This window comes from Pogona vitticeps, chromosome 2 (genome assembly GCF_051106095.1).
Source record: "Pogona vitticeps strain Pit_001003342236 chromosome 2, PviZW2.1, whole genome shotgun sequence".
Lineage (NCBI taxonomy): Eukaryota > Metazoa > Chordata > Lepidosauria > Squamata > Agamidae > Pogona > Pogona vitticeps.
The window spans coordinates 295,070,298-295,089,121 of NC_135784.1; the positions used below are offsets into that span (position 1 = coordinate 295,070,298).

Consider the following 18,824-nt stretch of genomic DNA (forward strand, 5'->3'; position numbering starts at 1 on the left):
TGTTAAATATGTGTATAAATCCCTGAGAAAACAAAAGCAGAATAACAATTTTGCTTAGGTATTATAGATTTGGCCTAGGGCTATGAGGGAGATGATCCAGGCATGTCTAGTAGGTCATCTGCCCCATGTCCTGTGCCCCCAGGCAGACCTGAGGGAGACTTCAACATCTACACCCCAGGAGGGTGCAGAAAGGGAAACATAGGTTCCAGGTAGGAGAGAAGAACTGGGGATGGACAAGTCAGCCCTGGATGCAGAGGCAGGGGGCAGGCCTAGTTGGATGAAGCCTGATATAAGCAGGGAGGAGGAAGAGCAGGATTCAATAGAGAGGAATGAGTAAAGAGAGGAAGAACTGGGCCCGTTTTTGTTTTTTGTGCCCTGTGGGAGGAGGATGTGTTGACCATTCAGAATCCCTGGTTTAAATTCAAATGGAAGTGGCCAAGCATGGCAGGAGCACAGCAGTTTTAACCCTGCCATCAACTCCAGCAAGGGGTTATTTTTATGTTTTTACCCAGAAGAAAACAAGATAGGAGTGTTCAGCTGCTCCAAATGACACAAGGGAAAGTCATCTGGCCTCAAGAAAGCAGGATGGGATCCTACAGAGATGTAAATAGCCAAGATTTAGCTTAGATGTGTTCATCTTTTCTTTCATGTTTAGAATCCTATGGTTTCCAGATGTGTTTTTACTACCAACTAAGATTGACCCAGAAGTATTGTGAAAACCTGAGCTGATTACACTTACACAAACTTGTGCATTTCTTTATTTTTGCTGACAGAATCTCTCTGAAATGAGAAAGAAGTTTGTATTCAAGTGTGTAGTTGTATCTTACTGCCAAAGGGAGCCACCTGAATTTTTTCAATAAGGTGAACAGGCTGCCTGATTGCCAAACCTCTTTCCATCAGTTGAAAAGTTTGAACACTGAACACTAATTATACTTCATCAATCTGCCATCTGGTGTTTGACCGTGATCAGTATGAGGTATAATTCTGCTGATAGGAAGGTCTTCTCTAGTTTGTTTAGAACAATGTTTCCCAACCTAGAGTTCATTACCATCAAGGGGATGGTGAAATGTTTTTCTGGGGGAGGGGTGTTGCAAGTTGCCTTATATGTGTTATAGCCCTTGTTAAATAATTTCTTCCTTGACCTTTCAGAGCAGGATATTAAAGTTAGTGTGCATGTGCATGTATGAGAAGCAGATCCTGTGGAAGAGAAAGAAGCCTCTACTTTCTGAGGAGGGATGACTTTGCTCCATTAAAAATGCCTTTTTATGCAAACATGGGGGGGGGGTCCACAGGTTACTTGACTATTATAAAATACCTGGCTGAGCAATACTACGAGTGAAAAGGATCCTGGAATTGTCATACAACACAAGCAGAATATGAGCCAACAGTGTGATAAATGTAAATGCTACTTTAGGATGCATTAACAAGGTAAATGCTACTTTAGGATGCATTAATAGAAGTACAGTATAGTCTCCAGATCCCATGAGGTACAGTGGTACCTGGACTTAAGAACTTAATCCGTATTGGGACTGTGTTCTTAAGTCGAAGCATTCTTAAGTCGAAGCACTATTTCCCATAGGAATGCACTGAAAAACCAATCAATGCGTTCCAAGGGAAGAAAAAAGGCAAAAATATTTATTTATTTATTTATTTATTCATTCAATTTCTACCCCGCCCCTCTAGACAATTTGAATTCCAGCCCTTTCCCTCTGCCTTTTTGCCTTCCAAGGTCTCAAAGGGCTTCCTCCGATGCTGGGGGGAAAGCCCTTGAAGACCTCCAAAGGCGCTGATCACCGCAGCGGGGACCCCCAGGGAGGTCTCCTAGGGCTTCCCCACTGCCATGGGAGACCTCCCTGGGGGTCCCCGCCGCCATGATCAGCGCCTTCGGAGGTCTCAAAGGGCTTTCTCCCCAACATCGGAGGAAGCCCTTTTAGACCTCCAAAGGCAAAAAGGCAGGGGAAAGGGGCTGGAAATTCAAATTTCCCGCCCTTTCCCCTTGCCTTTTTGCCTTCGGAGGTCTCAAAGGGCTTCCTCCGATGTCAGGGGGAAAACCCTTGGAGACCTCAGAAGGCAAAGAGGCAGGGGGAAAGGGCAGGAAATCTGAATTTCCAGCCCTTTCCCCCTGCCTTTTTTTGTTCATAGGTCGAGGCTCCATTTGCAAGTCGATGGCAATTTTTGTGAACGGAGCCGTTCGTAAGTCGAAATGTTCGTAGATAGGGATGTTCGCAAGTCGAGGTCCCACTGTACTAAATTCCATTCTATTCAGCACTGGTTAGGCCTCATCTTGAGTTCTGTGTCCAATTCTGGACACAGCACTTCAAGAAGGATGCTGACAAATTGGAACAGATTCAAATGAGGGCAACAAGAATGATCAGGGGGGCTGGAAACTAAGCCCTATGAAGAAAGACTGAAAGAACTGGGCATGCTTAGCCTTGAAAAAAGAAGACTGAGGGGAGCTATGATCTAACTTTCCAAATATAGTGGTGCCCTGCATGACAATGATAATCCATTCCATAGAAATCGCTCTTTAGCGAAATCATTGTCTTGCAAAAACCGTTTCCCCATTGGAATGCATTGAAACCCATTCCAATGGGGGGAAATCGCCGTCATTTTGTGAAGATCACCCATAGGGCAGCCATTTTGCGAAGCGCTGATCGGCTGTTAAAATGGCTGTCCTGCAAAGCATCGGTCCCAAAAACATCAGGAAGCCATTTTGCAAAGCCACCGATCAGCTGTAAAAATTGTCGTCTTGCAAAAAAACGGTCTGTGAAGCATGGACCAAATCATCGTCCAGCGAAAATCGCCCATTGGAATCACTGTTTTGCGAATTGCTATAGTGATTGCAAAACCTCATCGTCATGCAGATTTGTCATTTTGCGAGGTTGTCGTCTAGCGAGGTACCACTGTACTGGAAAGGCTGTCATTCAGAGAAGGAAGAGTATCTCTTCTCAATCATCCCAGAGTACAGGGCACACAACAATGGGCTCAAGTTATAGGAAGCAAGATTTCAGTTGAATATCAGGGAAAAACTTCCAGTATGGCAATGAAACCAATTATGAGAGGTGATGAGTGCTCCAATGCTGGAGACATTGAAGAGAAACTTTGAAAAGCACCTGGTAGATATCCTTTTATTGTATTCCTGTCCTGAGCACGGGCTTGGACTCAATGGCCTTAAAGGCCCCCTCTAACTCCATTATTCTGTGAAAAGTAGGGGTGTCTGTTCAATCATCAATCCAAATGAAGACAGTGGTCAAGAAATCAGAATAAGACTGTTTCTGTTATGAACAACATTCGTAATGGCTGCAATGGAAGAATCAGAAAAGATGATCAAATATAAGGATGTGTCACTGGAGACCAAAATCAGGATCATCCACACTATTGTATTCCTGAGCAGATACATCCAGAAAGTTCTCTGGACACAATGATGAAAGTTAGTGTGGCGTTCGCCCTTGTGGCCCCTGCTTGTCTTTCCCTCACAAAGGTTCACGTCACGTTTTCTTCTTGCTGCCACCAGTGGATTACCTCAATCCACAATATAAATGAGGCTAGTCTGAACACTTGACTTGTGAACAGAAACAGAACTTATTTATTGAAGTGAAGCAGACTGAATAATAACAGAAGTTTCTCAGATAAACATTATATACAAGCAAATCATCAACAGTTCTCTCAGTACATACTTCTTTTCTCTTGTTATATCATTACCACCTTCTCTACCTATTTTTCTAACCAGCTCTGTCTCTCATTATCTGTTCCCTCTCTCTCTGACTAACCAGCCCTATCTGAGTCCTCCTTCTCCTGCCAAGCCTCATGTAGCTACTGACTCCACTTCTCCAGTCCTCTCATAGGTTCATGCAAATCAGCTCATGAATATGAATGGCACAAGTGACATGGGCAATTGCCACAGTGAGATTTGTCTATTTTGGGCACATCACAAGAAGTCAAGATTCTCTGGAAAAAATAATGCTGAGAAAGGTGGAAGGCAGCATGAAAAGAGGAAGACCAAATATGAGATAGATTGACTCCCTAACAGAAGTCACAGCCTTGAGTTTGCAAGAGCTCAGCTGGTTTGCTGAGGAGAGGACATTTTGGAGATGACTCATTCATAACATCATGACATAAATAACAACAGAATTCCTAGGGTGCTTCCAATGATAAGTAAAAATGAACCACGCATTCCTATTTCACAGAAACCTGCTTGTACAGTATTTTGAAGTTTGATATGATCACGCTTAAAGTGATTACATGTGGGTTTTTTAATGCAAAATATCTTTCATAATCAACTTGATTTTTCAGCAAACATGAATGTTTCAGTGGAGCCCCCAAAAGTATTTGGAACAGTAAGTTTATCCCATGCCATAGCAAAATGATGAATTTTACATTTGTAATGATTGTTTTCACAGCCTTTGATATATGTATGTAAACTAAATAAGGAAACATGCTTTTTTTCAAAGGGCTAGTCTGGTTTCTGTTGAAAGCTATGTATATTTTCCATGTGTACTTCATAGCAATCTTCGCATTAGCGTGAACGGTTGACCCTAAACCACTAGACAATCATAGTCTGCTAGAAAGAGAGTCAATGAATGTATGTAATCTTCCCAATCAACTTGACCTACATTTGGCATTTACACATAACAGCCCTTTAACTCAGTAATTTGTTTGGCCGTTTCTCACTTAGAAAATCATTCAAAGGTCATTTTGTATCACAGGATCTTTTGCTCTAACTGCATTTTTGCCTTATAACGAACAGAGTTAATGTGGTTTTATAGATATACTATTGAATTTAGGTCTAGGAGACATGTTCAAGATTTACATCTGCCATAGAGTAAAATTGTCTAGACTTGATAACTAATTGCTGTTGGAATATAGTTCTGAATCTATTCAATGAGATGAATACTGAGCTACCTCATAAGGAATACAGTAGTTTTGAGCTAGCACCGCAGACTTTCCATGTAAATGAAGGGCCATTATTCATGGAGATGGCAAATCCTTTTGCAGTTATCCAAATTCAGTGCCTGGAGGCAATATACACATGGAGTTCCATCATGTGGAATTCCATCTGTCTCCCCAGGATAGTACAGTGAAACAAGCATAGCATAATAGTTATACCAGTACCCCAGATGTTGGTGAGTTGTTGTTTAGTCGTTAAGTCATGTCCGACTCTTCATGACCCCATGGACCAGAGCACGCCAGGCCCTCCAGTCTTCCACTGCCTCCCGGAGTTTGGTCAAATTCATGTTGGTAGCTTCAATGACACTGTCCAACCATCTCGTCCTCTGTCGTCCCCTTCTCCTCTTGCCCTCACACTTTCCCAACGTCAGGGTCTTTTCCAGGGAGTCTTCTCTTCTCATGCTGGTGAGACATACTTGCTAATTTCACCAGAGTGTGTGGAATGCATAGTGCTAGCTGTAAAGTGACAGGAGGATACAGGCAGGCAAGATTTTTTTTGTGTTCAAGTTACATGAGATATTTAAGAAGTGGTTTTATATTGCTACCTTCCATTGAATTTCCACAGTGAAGCAGGAATATGAACTCAAGACTCCTAACGCCTAAGGAAGCCATTTTATCCAGTGGTTCCCAATATGGAGCCTCAGATGTTCTTGGACTAAAACTCCCAGAAGCCTTCACCACTAGCTGTGCTGCCCAGGATTTTTGAGATTTGTAGTCCAATAACATATGTGGACCCAAGGTTGGGAACCACTGTGCTAAACCACACTGTTTCTCATCTCACTTTAGATATGTACAAGAAAGTAAGTTAATGTATTTGTGTACTTGGAGCAGAGCTCAACCTTTGGCAACGACAAATTAATCTGAGATATTTGCAATTTGCATATGCTGTATAAAGGACAAATAGTAGCAACATAATTTTGGCAAAGCCATTTTTAAATGAAATTACACTGGTATAGAGACTCCTGCAAACCACAATCAAAAGAATTCTAAACCTGAGACAGCTATTTTCTCATAACCCAAGATGTATTAGTGATTGAACCTGTCTGCTTGTAAGGATTACATTTATTTATTCTGAGTAATTATGATTGCTGCTTTTACTCTGTAATAATTTATTAACACATTTAATTAATGCTTTAATTAAAGTATTCTTACTCCATTCTTCAGTCAAAATGATTTCCAAAATAGCTTACACAACATCTATGAAAGCAAAACAGTCAAGGCCTTATAAAAGACACAAAACAGAAAGGAAAAGGTATGGAGGCAGGGAGGAAGCAAGCAATGTATGTACTGTGTGCTGTCAAGTCAATTCTGATTTATGGAGACCCTTTCCAGGGTTTTTGAAGTAGAAAATCACAGAAATGGTTTGCCATTCCCTTCTTCTGGGAGGACCCTGGGACTGTGCAGCTTGCTCATGACTGCACAAGCTGGCTCTTATCACAGGAGGCACAATGGGGAATCAAGCTCTCAACCTCCGGCTACGCAGCCAGATACCTAAACCACAAGCAAACTCAGAAACAAATTCTTCAGAAAGTACTTCTTATAATGACCAGCTGGATTAGGGAAAATGGAAGAAAGGAAAAGACTGAGAGATCATAAAAACCAGTGGAATTACCTGCTTCCAAACTCAACGATTAATAGGACAGGTAGCAATTCTGGAGGGATATTTTAAAATAGTGCAGATCTTTTTTTGTAAAAAAAAGGAGCAGGAGTGAGGCAAGCAATAAAGCAAAGATGGGAAGTAAACAAATGTTAGCAAATTGATAATAACAGTGGGATTCACCTGGATTTCAACAAAATCCAGCTTGTTTGCTTATTTATTCATTGTATTTTTATGCCAATTGCCTTCCAAACTCAAATTGGCGCACAATTTCAACACAAAACAAAAACAAGCTAAATAAAAAACATAGTGGCCAAAATCCTGTTGGTTAGTATAGTAAATTGCACTAGAGGATGTCTATTGAACCAATTAGGATTTGGTGAGTCAACTCCTCCATAAGTTCCATTGATTAAAATGAGCCTATTCTCTGTCTTAGTGTGCCAAAATAAGTCACAGTTATAGTAGGCCCCTTTGAATCAATGAAACCTACAGAGGAGTTGATTCACCAAATCACCACTGATTCAATGGGCCTAATCTAGTGTGCTTTACTACACTAAGCAACAAGATTTTAGCTCTGAAGTTATTACGTTAAAAACAAATGAACACATAAAAGTAAAACAAAGCAGTTAAAAACATCTTAGAAACAAATTAAAAGGCAGAAAAATTAGAATGTGTAGTGTCCAAAAATCAAAAACTCTTCACTGTCTATCTCAGTTGTTAAAAATCTATCTTAAAAAGGTCTTCATGTCTCTCCTGAAGGACAGTAGAGAGGGGACTAACCTAGCCTCTCAAATAAAGTCATTCTATAACCTGAAAGCAGCCATTGAGAAGGCCCTGTTTAACATCTTAAACAGCTGTGCCTGAGAATGCAGTGGGACCAAGGGAAGGTCCTCCACTAAAGATCTTAATAGCCAGAGAAGCTCATTTGCAGAGATGTAGTCCTTCAGTTAGCATAGATCCAAGTTGTACAATGCTTTATAGATAGTAATATATAATCCACACTTTGAGTGGTAGAATATACCAGATGGGCGGGATATAAATCGAACAAACAAACAAAAAATAAACAAATAAACAAATAAACAAATAAAACTAGGCCTGGGGACAAACCTGGGGACAAACTAGTGAAGCTGTTCTAACAAACCCAATCAACAGCCTAGTTACAGTATTTTGGATGATTTTTTCTGGACTCTCCTCAAATGCAGCCCAAAGTAGAGGTTGTTCCAGACAGTTTTATTTATTGTATTTAAAATACTTTTACCCCATCTTTCTCCTCGAAAGGACCCAGTTGGAGTAACTCTCATCATCATATATTTCCGCACTATGTCCTACTACGAGGCAGAGTGCAGCATTCTCCTCGAAGTCTGGGTGGTCTGTTGGGAGCAGCAGGGGCAGCTGACGTTGGAGGACAGAGCCGGTTAGCAGTCACTAACCAAGCCTGCCCGCTGCTTGCAGGCGCAGGAATGGATGCTGTCGATCAGCAATGTCACAATAAGATTTAACTTCCAGTTTCATCAAAATCAAGCAGAACATAGAGAACATTACCTTCATCAATAAGAAAGTCATTCATAGAATTTATGTTAAGGTAGGAGGTAATTTAAAAAAAAAATAAAGAAAAGAGTGTACGCCATTACAACACCTTGGACTTATTGTACAAACCAGACTTACTTCTCCCAACTAGTTCTAAATGAAAATTTCCAAGAAACCACACCTACTTATATAGTAAAAGAGTGGAAGTTAATGTAGAGATTCTTCCTCAGTTCCTGCTTTGTTTGGAGATGGAAAACCTCACTTATTCAGTAACACTGCCACCACTTTCAAAAAGAGCCCCCTTTCATTTAACAAGTGGGAAGATATCTGTTGTGGTTTGTATTCTTCCCTGGAACTGTGTGAGTTAACAAACAAAACCTCAGGTGCTAAAGACTTACATTTGCCTCTACTACATATGTACAGAAGAGGAATATAAAACATTGCTTAAAAGAAAACTTACTACAGCAAAATATGAAATAGGGTCCCTTCCCTGAGTATGGCTTAACTAGAGAAGAGAGAGAAAGAGAGAGTAATTATCTCATTTGCAGAATTAGGATGGTCAAATTTGTATTATTTTCTGTTGACTACACAATGTATCATGCAACGAGAATCTGCCTGGAGTATTTCCCCCTATCTATAACTTTTTCCTCCACCACTGAGACTTCTACTTTTTTCCAATCAAATGCATTGCATCAGTTCAGGCAATGTAATTTACTTGAACTGATGCAGCTTCACTGATGAATGGAACAAACAATAGCTTCTCTCTAGCTGCTTTCTACTTCAGGATGGGAAGAAAGGAAGTAAAGGGGCACACACAGGGGTATCAGATTCACTCAACCAAGCACTCTTCATGTCCAAACTGTTTATTTATATATATAAAGCTTCATGCCAGTGCTGGTGCACTAGGTCACCTAAGAGACAAAAAAGAGGGAGAGAGAGAGGAGGAAGTCATCAATCAATTCTTGTTTATAAGATCAGCTGGTGGAAGTCTGTTTGCTTTAGCCAACCAGATGGGGGTCAGAGAGGAGGTAATTGGCAGCCAGCCCTTGTTTGCAGCTTGTTAAGATAGCTCAGCTACCTCTGCGCCTCCTCCAGATTTGAATGGCTACAATATACCTGACTTAGCAAACAAGGGCTGACTGACCATTTCTTTTTCTCTCTGCTGATTCACGTGAGGTCAGCGAAAGCAAATTCACTTGGGGAAACCCAAATTTCTGGGTCCAAATTCACAGTGGATCACTTCACTGTTTTCCTGTTGTTGTATCTTCGGGCAAGTTCTTAAGTTGCCCACAACCATAGGGGTTTTAGTTTCCTGTGCTTTGTTGCTGCAGGTTTTCTCTCTCTCCACACCGCAGGAAAGAACAAATAAACTTCTGTTGTAGCTGGTTTAAACATCTCTGAACAAGCCTGATTGGTTAATACTTATAAGTTATCAGTGATATCATAACTAACCATCATATTAACTCTCTCCTGGTATTCTGATAACATGCCACTTGAAAGACAGGTAACCCGTACTTTGTCTGCCCATATAACATGACTAAATCCACTGGAATGACATTGCAACAGTTTCTGTATTCAGAAATCTGCCCTCCATAGAATCTAGGGTGTTGCCCTGGAAAAACATGTCGCAGTCAGGTGCATTCTATCAAAGCCTAATCCAACTCAAATTATTTATTTATTTATTTACAATATTTTTTAGCCACACCATTACCAGTGGCTTCTGGGAGGCGGTTATCAGAGGAAAGATAATAGACAGTTTTCATGCCAAAACTATCATGCTACATTGTCTACTTGGGTAAAACACACAAATTCTTCTTATATTTAATGTGCCTCAGAAAGGAGTCAGAACAGAAATTTCCCTGCAGGCTAAATATACTCAAGCAAAGGTAAAAGTGAACAAATGTTTTGGTGGTATTCCACAAGAGAGTAGAGATTCATAAGACTCTAATAAATCTGCTACACAGAAGCTAATCAGAAGGAAAACATATCAATCCTCACTGCCCAAGATCAAACAAACTGCACTCCTTTGTATTTCTCCAATATGATTACCAAGGCTCCAATTTTAATTCTGTAATTTCCCTAAAACAGATTACCACTGTTTTGATCTAGAGAATATATATATTCCAGCAGGCCATTGCGTCTTCCAACTATTTATCATGGAATAAATTTCATCTATACTGATGAAAAAAGATGCAGTCAGGGTGGACAAGATGCATGTGGCCTCCACGAGAATTTGCTTTCCCCAAGGCTACTTCAGAGCCTGCCCAGTGGGAAAAATTCCCTTTTTTAAACAACAATAAGGGCCTAGTTCCACACCTGAGTCCTCCAAGAGTAGAGGCTTTCCGAGTCCCTCAATACTCCAAATCCTCAAATCCACAAACAGATTTTCTGCTTGACTTTTAAAATGATTGTTTCAGCTGTTTTTTGGGCCCACTGCAGTCCATAGGGGGCAGGGTTTTAGCCCCCAAGCCCACTTAGCTCATCAACCCTTGAATACAGTAGTAACCATTCTAGCTGAGATATAACCCTGAAAAGGGTCGCCATAAGTCAGAATTGACTTGATGACACATTATGATGATGATAGTCATAATGGCAATTTGGCAGAAAAACACGTTTCTCCATTTACTAATATATGCTTTTTCTGGAGTTTTTTGTTCTTTCTGACTTTAGTACCTACTCTTTATTAAAAGGACTATTCATCTAGGTAAAATCATCATTTTAACTGGACAGAATCCTATGTATACACTCATCTCCTGGAACTAAACTTAACACCCCCCCAAGAAAGATATCTTTATCTTCCTTTTAAAATTGGACTGACGGCAGCACTGACGTGGGTAAGGGGTGTAGGACTGGAAGGCAGCTGTTAGACAGACAAAACTAAATCAATGAAAGACGTTCATAAAGTCTCATGGCTACTGCTGTTTCCTCCAGTGACGACAAAGCCATATGAAGCCTGTTTTCAGCAAGCAATAGCATTTGTGGACACAAAGTACTATTAAAAAAGAAAAAAATATATGTTTTACTTATGGTGGCCAGACTGCTTTTCTGTCAAGGATGTGACGTTTATAAAAATGATGTTGTGAACCAGAAAGGGAAAATGATTTTTTTCACTTTTTTTGCCATTATCACTAGAAGATGGGGAGGGGAGAATTGCCAGAACACCTACAGTATAGTCAAAGGTAGAGAGCAGTGGTTATCAAGACATCCTGCACAGAGTTAAGCTATTTTACTCCAGGTGTGATTTAAATCCCATATGCAGAATTACAGCTCAGATATCTCCATGAGGCATAGTCCCAAGCACAGAAATGGTGAAGTCAGTGTTCACCATTTGATTGATTGATTGATTGAATGAATGAATGTATATTTTTGTACATGTATTCTAGACCCTGTACTGCAAGATTTAGTAACTTTTCTAACACACTGGCTGAAATCCTGTTGCACAGCTTTATACCATGTAGAGCTGATTACCGTATATAATAAGTCATGGCTCGCTCTCTCTTTTTTTAAAATTCTTATTTTTTGGAAGTTAAAAATTGTTGATTCCCCCTTGAAGGTTCTCTTGGAATCCGTTTTGCAGAGGGAAACTGCTGGGGAAGGCTTCAGTTTCCAAAATCAACTCTGTGCTTGGTAAAGCAGCAACAGTTTTCAGGAATTATAAGACCACCACCTCATCCTGCTGCCCCAATGGCTCCCAAGGAAGCCCTGGAACCATCAAAAGGGGATCAGATATTTTAAATTTATGAAAACCTACCACAGTTGATGATGCCATCTGCCTTATGTGGCATAAAGTAGTGCAACAGGATTTTAGCCATTAATTACTTATTAGGCATCAAATAGAAATACATATGATTATTGCTCTTGTGTTTTTTGGATATGCCCTTTAGGTTGGCACAAATTACTAAATAATATTATTTTCCCTTGCAGACTTTAAACTGTAAGATACATTTGCTCCCCCTTGTGTCTCTGTAAATAATATTCATCAAACAGGGAGTTCATGGACAGTTGTCTACCAAAAGCTGACACACTACATAAAGCTAACATTGTAAGCTAAGAAACAAATCTGCTGGTAACTACTTAGCCAATGTGCTGAAAGTAAGAAAGCATAATTGTCAAAGTACTCTTTAAACTTCTGCTTATAATTTTAAACACAGAGGTCGGGAACATCAGTGGAGAACCGAAAAGGAAAACCACTCCTTTTCATAAACAATAAGCTTTATAATACCTATTATTTTCTGCTGTCAAATTAAGCTACAGCCATTTTTCAAATGTTATATATTTCATTTGTCTGCAGCAATACCATACCAGGTTTTTTTTTTGGGGGGGAGTACAGAATGAAAAGTATACAGAAAATAAAGCATAACCAGAAATGCGCTATTTGTTTTGCTTTATAATGAAGACAATCCAGTTTGAGAAGCAAGACCATTTAACTTGCAGCAGAAATGATGGCTAACATTTTGGAGAAAAGTTAAGAGTTGCATTGTCTGCAGTCTCCCCAAAGATCACTGAATGAAGGAACAGATTTTACAGCATACAAACCATAGAAAGCCATCTGAGAAAAATAGAAGTAACAAAATGAAACTGAAAAAGTTATGTAAGATAACAAGTAAATGTTTTTCCTGAAATTTTTTTTTAAATTCTGATGTTTAAACTATTTTTATTCTTCCTTTCCTACAGTTGTAATTAAAAACATAAAGAAAAAAAATATCAAAACCATATAACATGTAGCAGTCTCCTGGCAAGAAAAATTAATAAGACTATGCCAGTCAAAGAAAATTCTCTTATGAATTCTCACCTATGTAAGACTTCCTAAAACACACCACCTGAAGACAGGTGTCTTCTTTGATAAGGAGCAAGGAGATGGGTAAATTCTTACAGAAGAAATTCACTCTTCAGCTAACCAAGCCTCAAACCATTTAGGGATTAAACATCAGTACCAGTGCTTTGAAATGAAAATTGAAGACAGTAGTTGGTGTAATGTTGGTATTATGTGATCTGAAACAAAGGCACTATTTTCAGTAACCAGGCAGTATATTTTGCACTAATTAAAGTTTCATACACTTTTTAAATACATCTGATGCAGTGGGCTACAGAATATACCAAATAAAAACTTACTAGTCTTTAAGTGACACAAGAATCTTTGCTATTTTTACAGTCTGATATATGGAGCATGCTACAACAACTGGTGTAAAACCTAGATGTTACCATGGCATGTGCAATTGTGACATACCTTACTTTTTGCTCCGTAAGACACACTTTTCCCCCCCAAAAAAGGGGGAACATGTGTGCGTCTTATGGAGCAAATACTGTAAAGTATCGAAACAAATCTTCCCATCGCCACCACGCCTCCTCCCCTTCTGGATGATGAGCTGGCTGGGGTGGAGTTTTCTCTTTTTTTATTCTAATTTATTCTAAAGAAAACAAGTATCAAATTTTTTGCTCCATATGCCCCCCCCCCATCGACAGCACGCGGAAAGAAAACAGGATTTTATACCTGGCCGATCAAGACAAATCTTCTTTGGCTTCCACTGCCGCCATCGCCACCACACTGCCGTTCTCCTCTCCTTCCTGGCAGGGAGCACTTCCGGATGATGAGCTGGATGGGGCAGAGTTTTGCTTTAATTATGTGTGCATCTTATGGAGCAAAAAAAATATGTACCCCAAGTAGCAGTAGCAGTTGGCCCACCAACCTAAACTGTGCAGAAATTCCCAGCTTACTATACTTTAAAGGGGTCACTTTAATGCAAACCCAAACCCCAGGGCCTGAATCCCAGCTTCTAGACTGACCATTCTCCTAACTTCCATCTTGTCTGAATCATTTGTGGACATTTACATTCTTTCCAGAGGTACTGTATATAGATATTCACATTCTTCCCAGAACCTGATGGAAAAACAAAGTGGGATATGAGCTGCACAGTGATGACAGCATACTGCAATCTCTAAATGCCTCCAGGCATTTTCATCAAGCTGTTAAACAGTATGAGGGGGAAAGACAAATATCTGCAGAACTCCTAGGCCAATGTCAGAGCCAGCCCAAGAGATTTTGCCATCTGAGGCAAACAATGACATCTTTTAAACTCCACTTACAAAAGCTGGTCAGATTAAGAATTGATTCGTATTATCACACTGACAACAGAGTGTCTTCCTGACAACAGGTGGTTAGTTTAGGAGATACAGAGCAGGTCATGTAGCTACATCAGAATCCTGTCCTACAACACCTTTCCACCACTTCCTGTCCTCCTCTATCAGTGCCTGAAGCATATGCCTCATCCAGCCTTAGGTATCATCAGCTCCAGCTATAAGCCTTGGGAACAACTTACAGCCCCTCAGTACCATCTTCTCATATGTAGACACGCAAGTACAGACAGTCATTGAAACTGTCACAAAACTACTTCTAAGCTATTCCTGCCAAGCATTCAGGACACCAATCACTTTAGGATTATTTTTTTTCTCCTAACCTTTTTTTCTTTTTTAGCCTGTACATGACAAATGGATGATACTGAACAAGATGAATTTATAATTCTTAATGTGGCATTATTATAAAATATCTTTTTAAAGGCTTACAACAAAATATGACCCTGAGGAACTAAAATATGCCTTCCAAGCAGATGAGAGTTAAACTATAATGGAAAAATAGCTTTCTGCAAGTTTTTTGTCTATGTTGCAAACAGCACCTCAGTCCAGCTCTCTCCCCCAATTGGGTAATATGTGGTGATGTTACTACAACATCACATATATATCAGACTGCTGGGTAAGTTCTGTCCTGATGTTCTTTTATACATACCATCCTGACTTCTTTATACAACATATCCATTACTTAAGTATATGCTGGTGTATGTGGAACTGTGATGTGTGCATTATGGCTGAAATTGATTTTATTTATTTATTTATTTATTGTATTTACACCCCGCCTATCTAGTCATTTCGACCACTCTAGGCAGCTTACAACATAGAGGATAACAAGTTCAAGAAAAATTTATAACAATTAATTAATTAAATGATTCTGCAAGATGGGAAAAATACAAAATTAATCAAATAAAGAGAAAAAGAATAAAAAAGGAAAGAGGACAGGAATTAACTGGAAGGGAAGTCCTGCCTATACATCCACGTTTTTAGTTGGTTCTTAAAAGTACCCAGCGAGGGTGCAGCACGAATCTCCGGAGGTAAGTTATTCCAGAGACGAGGAGCCACCGCCGAGAAGGCCCGGTTTCTTGTTCTTTCCTTCCGGGCCTCCCTCAGCATCAGGATCCTCAGCCTCACCTCCTGGCTCGCGCGGGTGACATGGGTAGAACTAGTTGGGAGTAAGCGTTCCGCCAAGTATCGAGGTCCTAAACCGTTTAAGGCTTTATATGTAAGCATTAACACTTTGAAATCAATGCAGAAATGGATGGGCAGCCAGTGCAGCATGGCCAGAGTAGGAGAGATATGTTGGTATTTTCTCACTCCAGTAAGGAGTCTGGCCGCCGCATTCTGCACCACTTGAAGTTTCTGCATCAGCTTCAAAGGGAGCCCCAAGTAGAGCGCATTACAGTAGTCTAATCTAGAAATTACAAGCGCATGTACTAAGGTAGTGAGCGCCCCCGTGTCTAGGTAAGGTCGCAGCTGGGCAATCCGCCAAAGGTGGAAAAAGGCGGTGTGGACTACCGACACCACCTGCGTTTCCATGGTGAGCATCGGGTCCAGGTGTACCCCCAGGCTGCGGACCCCACTCTTCGCGGCTAGGGCCACCACCCCAAACATGAGGGAGTTTCCCAAGCCACCATCCACAGGGCCACCCACCCTCAGTACTTCCGTCTTGTCCAGGTTCAGCCTCAGCCCGTTCTCCTGCATCCATTGCTGTACGGCCCCCAGGCAGTGCTAGAGGGACAGGATGCATATACCAGGAGGAAATCTTAAGAGGAGTGGGTTAACAAGAACAAAGAGAAAAATGGGAGATAATGTGAGTGAGGAGGCATAATAAGCTGTGTTGTAAGCACATATGAAGCAAATGGTAGTTATAACAGAATTTGTTAACCACATACAAACTACCACAACCTAACCTAATAACATAATTACTGTCTTCATGTGGTTGCTTTTAAAAGCCATATGAAAAGGGTAACTGTTATACAATTACTCCCTACATCAGTGCTATGGCAGTACCACCATTTCTTGCTTTACTTCAGCAAAATATGAAACTGTCATATGGAATTTTATTTTTATTTACACTATAGTCCAACTAGGGAGTACGAGCCATTAACGTCCCTAGATTTTATTTCCAAATAATAGTGCTTCGGCCAACACAGTGACCCAACATTGAGTGGGGAGGGATCTTACACAGATACGCAGGAGAGTGGCCAACATTTTTTTCTTTCCAAAAATAATATTTATAACAGGAAAACAAAGTGCGTTAACAAAAGTGATAAAGAAATAAAGTACGTTAATGAGAGATAAAACAAATACAACAGGCTCCACCCAAATATGCATCACAAATAGCCAATGTTTCCTGTTGCTTTGCATTAGGAAATTAGCACTGACCATGTCTTTGCATCTCTTTTCCATACAACTTTTAAATTTTGATTAGTCAGTTGCAGTCCATAACCAGCAGCCGTTTGTACACCCAGGTCTAAGCAGACTAATATGAATGTGTTGCTGCTTATGCAACAACACTGGATCAAGCATGTGGCCTCTATGCCAGATGAAATTACAGCCCTTCACTATTAGAGTGAAAATTAACTTGAAGGCCAGATTCTTGGTCTAGTGGCCACATTCTAACTGATGCTCACTTAAGGTTTGTTTAACTTTCTATGGCTAATTGCAGCTTATTTGTAAGGTCTTGTGACACATCCCAGTCATACATCTTCTCGCCCAGCTAACTGTGCAACTCAAATGCAGCGTTGTCACGTCACCTACTTGCTGCAGCTAGCCACAGCAAACCACTCATACCTTATGTGAACATCAATAGGATTCTAGCCAGTATTTTAGACACATACTAATATATTTATGGCTGACTTCTTAGAAGTCAAGCACTAAAATAAATCCTAAATTTCAAGGTTCTGGGTCTATTTTATGCTGGGAAATTATCTTCTTTATAAAATAAGCTTTAAAATGTTATTCCAACTAAAACTGAATCTTTACGTTTAACAAAGGGCCACTTCCTACATATAATGATGTAGAACAAATCTCTGCATTCATGTTTACCCTGCTACCAGCAAATAGAGATATTTTTCTCTGGAACATGTCATAATGTTCAGATTTTGCAGATATGGCTCTAGGGTTAGCTACCAAAAAATTATAGCAAATTAAATATTCACTGATCAGAGTCCTTATGACGCTCTGGCTTAAGCACTTTATGGGTAACTGGCAATTCTTTCAGGATGTTTGTAATGAATGTAGTGTCTATCTCCCTCAGACTCTTAGAATGAATCATGGTACCATCACCAGAAGTTCACCAAAAACCTTGAGTATTTAATGCCAATTTAGATCATGATGGCCATGTTTTTCAGGAAAGCTTCAATGGTTGATTTCAGAAGGGGGAAAATTATTATGGACTTCTTTTCACATTTACAAGTTCCAAACCTAAAGGAGAGGGATATAAATAGGGATACACAAGAAAGAGAAGTTGCAAACTTACTTACAGTCCTGTTCATCTTCATTAATTCAATCAGAATTTGAGAATGAGAACCTGAGTAGGGTGGCATGCTCCTTATTAAGGGCCAGCTTGGCAGCCCCCAGTGATTCACTGGAACAAAGTCAGAGGAGGCTTTGATCATAATGTTGTAAAGGAACTGAAATTGTGTGTTTTTATGCTCTACTACATTTCTATAACAAAAAGAGAACTCTCAAAATACATCTCTCTACTTTCTAAGAAATACACTAACATAAGGAATTTTACAGAGTTTCCTGTTACATGGTAATGGAAAATACTTATACATTTCAGATATTACAGAGAATGTCAGGCTGTTTGGTCTACCTGACTATCAGAACTGAAATGCTGCAGTGCATTTATATTCTGTAATTTTACATTCCTTGATAAAATGGATGATGAACCATGGCATCTTTCGATCATTCTCATGCATTTATTCTCAACCCTTTCTTTCACTTCTTCTCTGCCTGCTGGATATCATATTACACAGTCCTGCTTTCTAAACACAAAGTGAGGGGTAGATAAAACAGCCCAAGCAGAAATATCTCATAAGTAAATTTTAAAAATATATAATCAATCTCTGTTCAGAGGCAACAATACTTGACTATGAACAACTTCTGGTTCCTGCTAAACTGTATTAACTTTCTTGTTATGTTGCATCATATTCAGTTTATATATTAGAATTTTTATCCTGCCCTACAAAAAGTTTCCCCTGAAGTGTAAATGATGGAGAAAGATGATGGTGGATCTATGTTCGATGTAGATTTCTTTTCGTGTGATCCCAACATTGAACAGAGCACAGAAACAGACAGGGATGCCATAGTTCCAGATTATCTGGACACTCTGAACCCAAAGGGCTGTAATTTCAAATTCAGGATCTGAATTTTAAATCTGAATGTGGGTGCTAGTGCACCTCCCTACGGAGAAGCAACCTGTATAAGTCATAGCACTGGATTAAGACCAACCAAGTCCCATACCGTACCAAATCTGGTGAAGGACGTGAGGAGAAGCACTGGGAAGTCCAGTACATGGCTGCTGTTTTCCAGTGTCCCTCAAGTAACTTTTTGCTACAGTGACAAAAGAGTAAGCCTCTTTCCCCCTCTGTTTTCGAGCCAAATAAATTTTGGGTCATGT

At 40.0% G+C, this 18,824-nt stretch overlaps 1 long non-coding RNA gene across 1 annotated transcript in view; it reads right to left on the reverse strand.

The window, feature by feature from the left end:
• Window positions 1-3,563: 3,563 nt before the first annotated feature.
• LOC144586643 (uncharacterized) overlaps window positions 3,564-18,824 on the reverse strand; it is a 28,782-nt gene continuing 13,521 nt past the window's right edge. Inside the window, exons 2-4 of the long non-coding RNA XR_013541571.1 lie at window positions 17,683-17,786; window positions 13,563-13,664; window positions 3,564-13,063 (exon numbers count right to left, since the gene is read on the reverse strand). This is a non-coding gene — a long non-coding RNA (uncharacterized LOC144586643). The remainder of the gene's footprint in view (window positions 13,064-13,562; window positions 13,665-17,682; window positions 17,787-18,824) is intronic.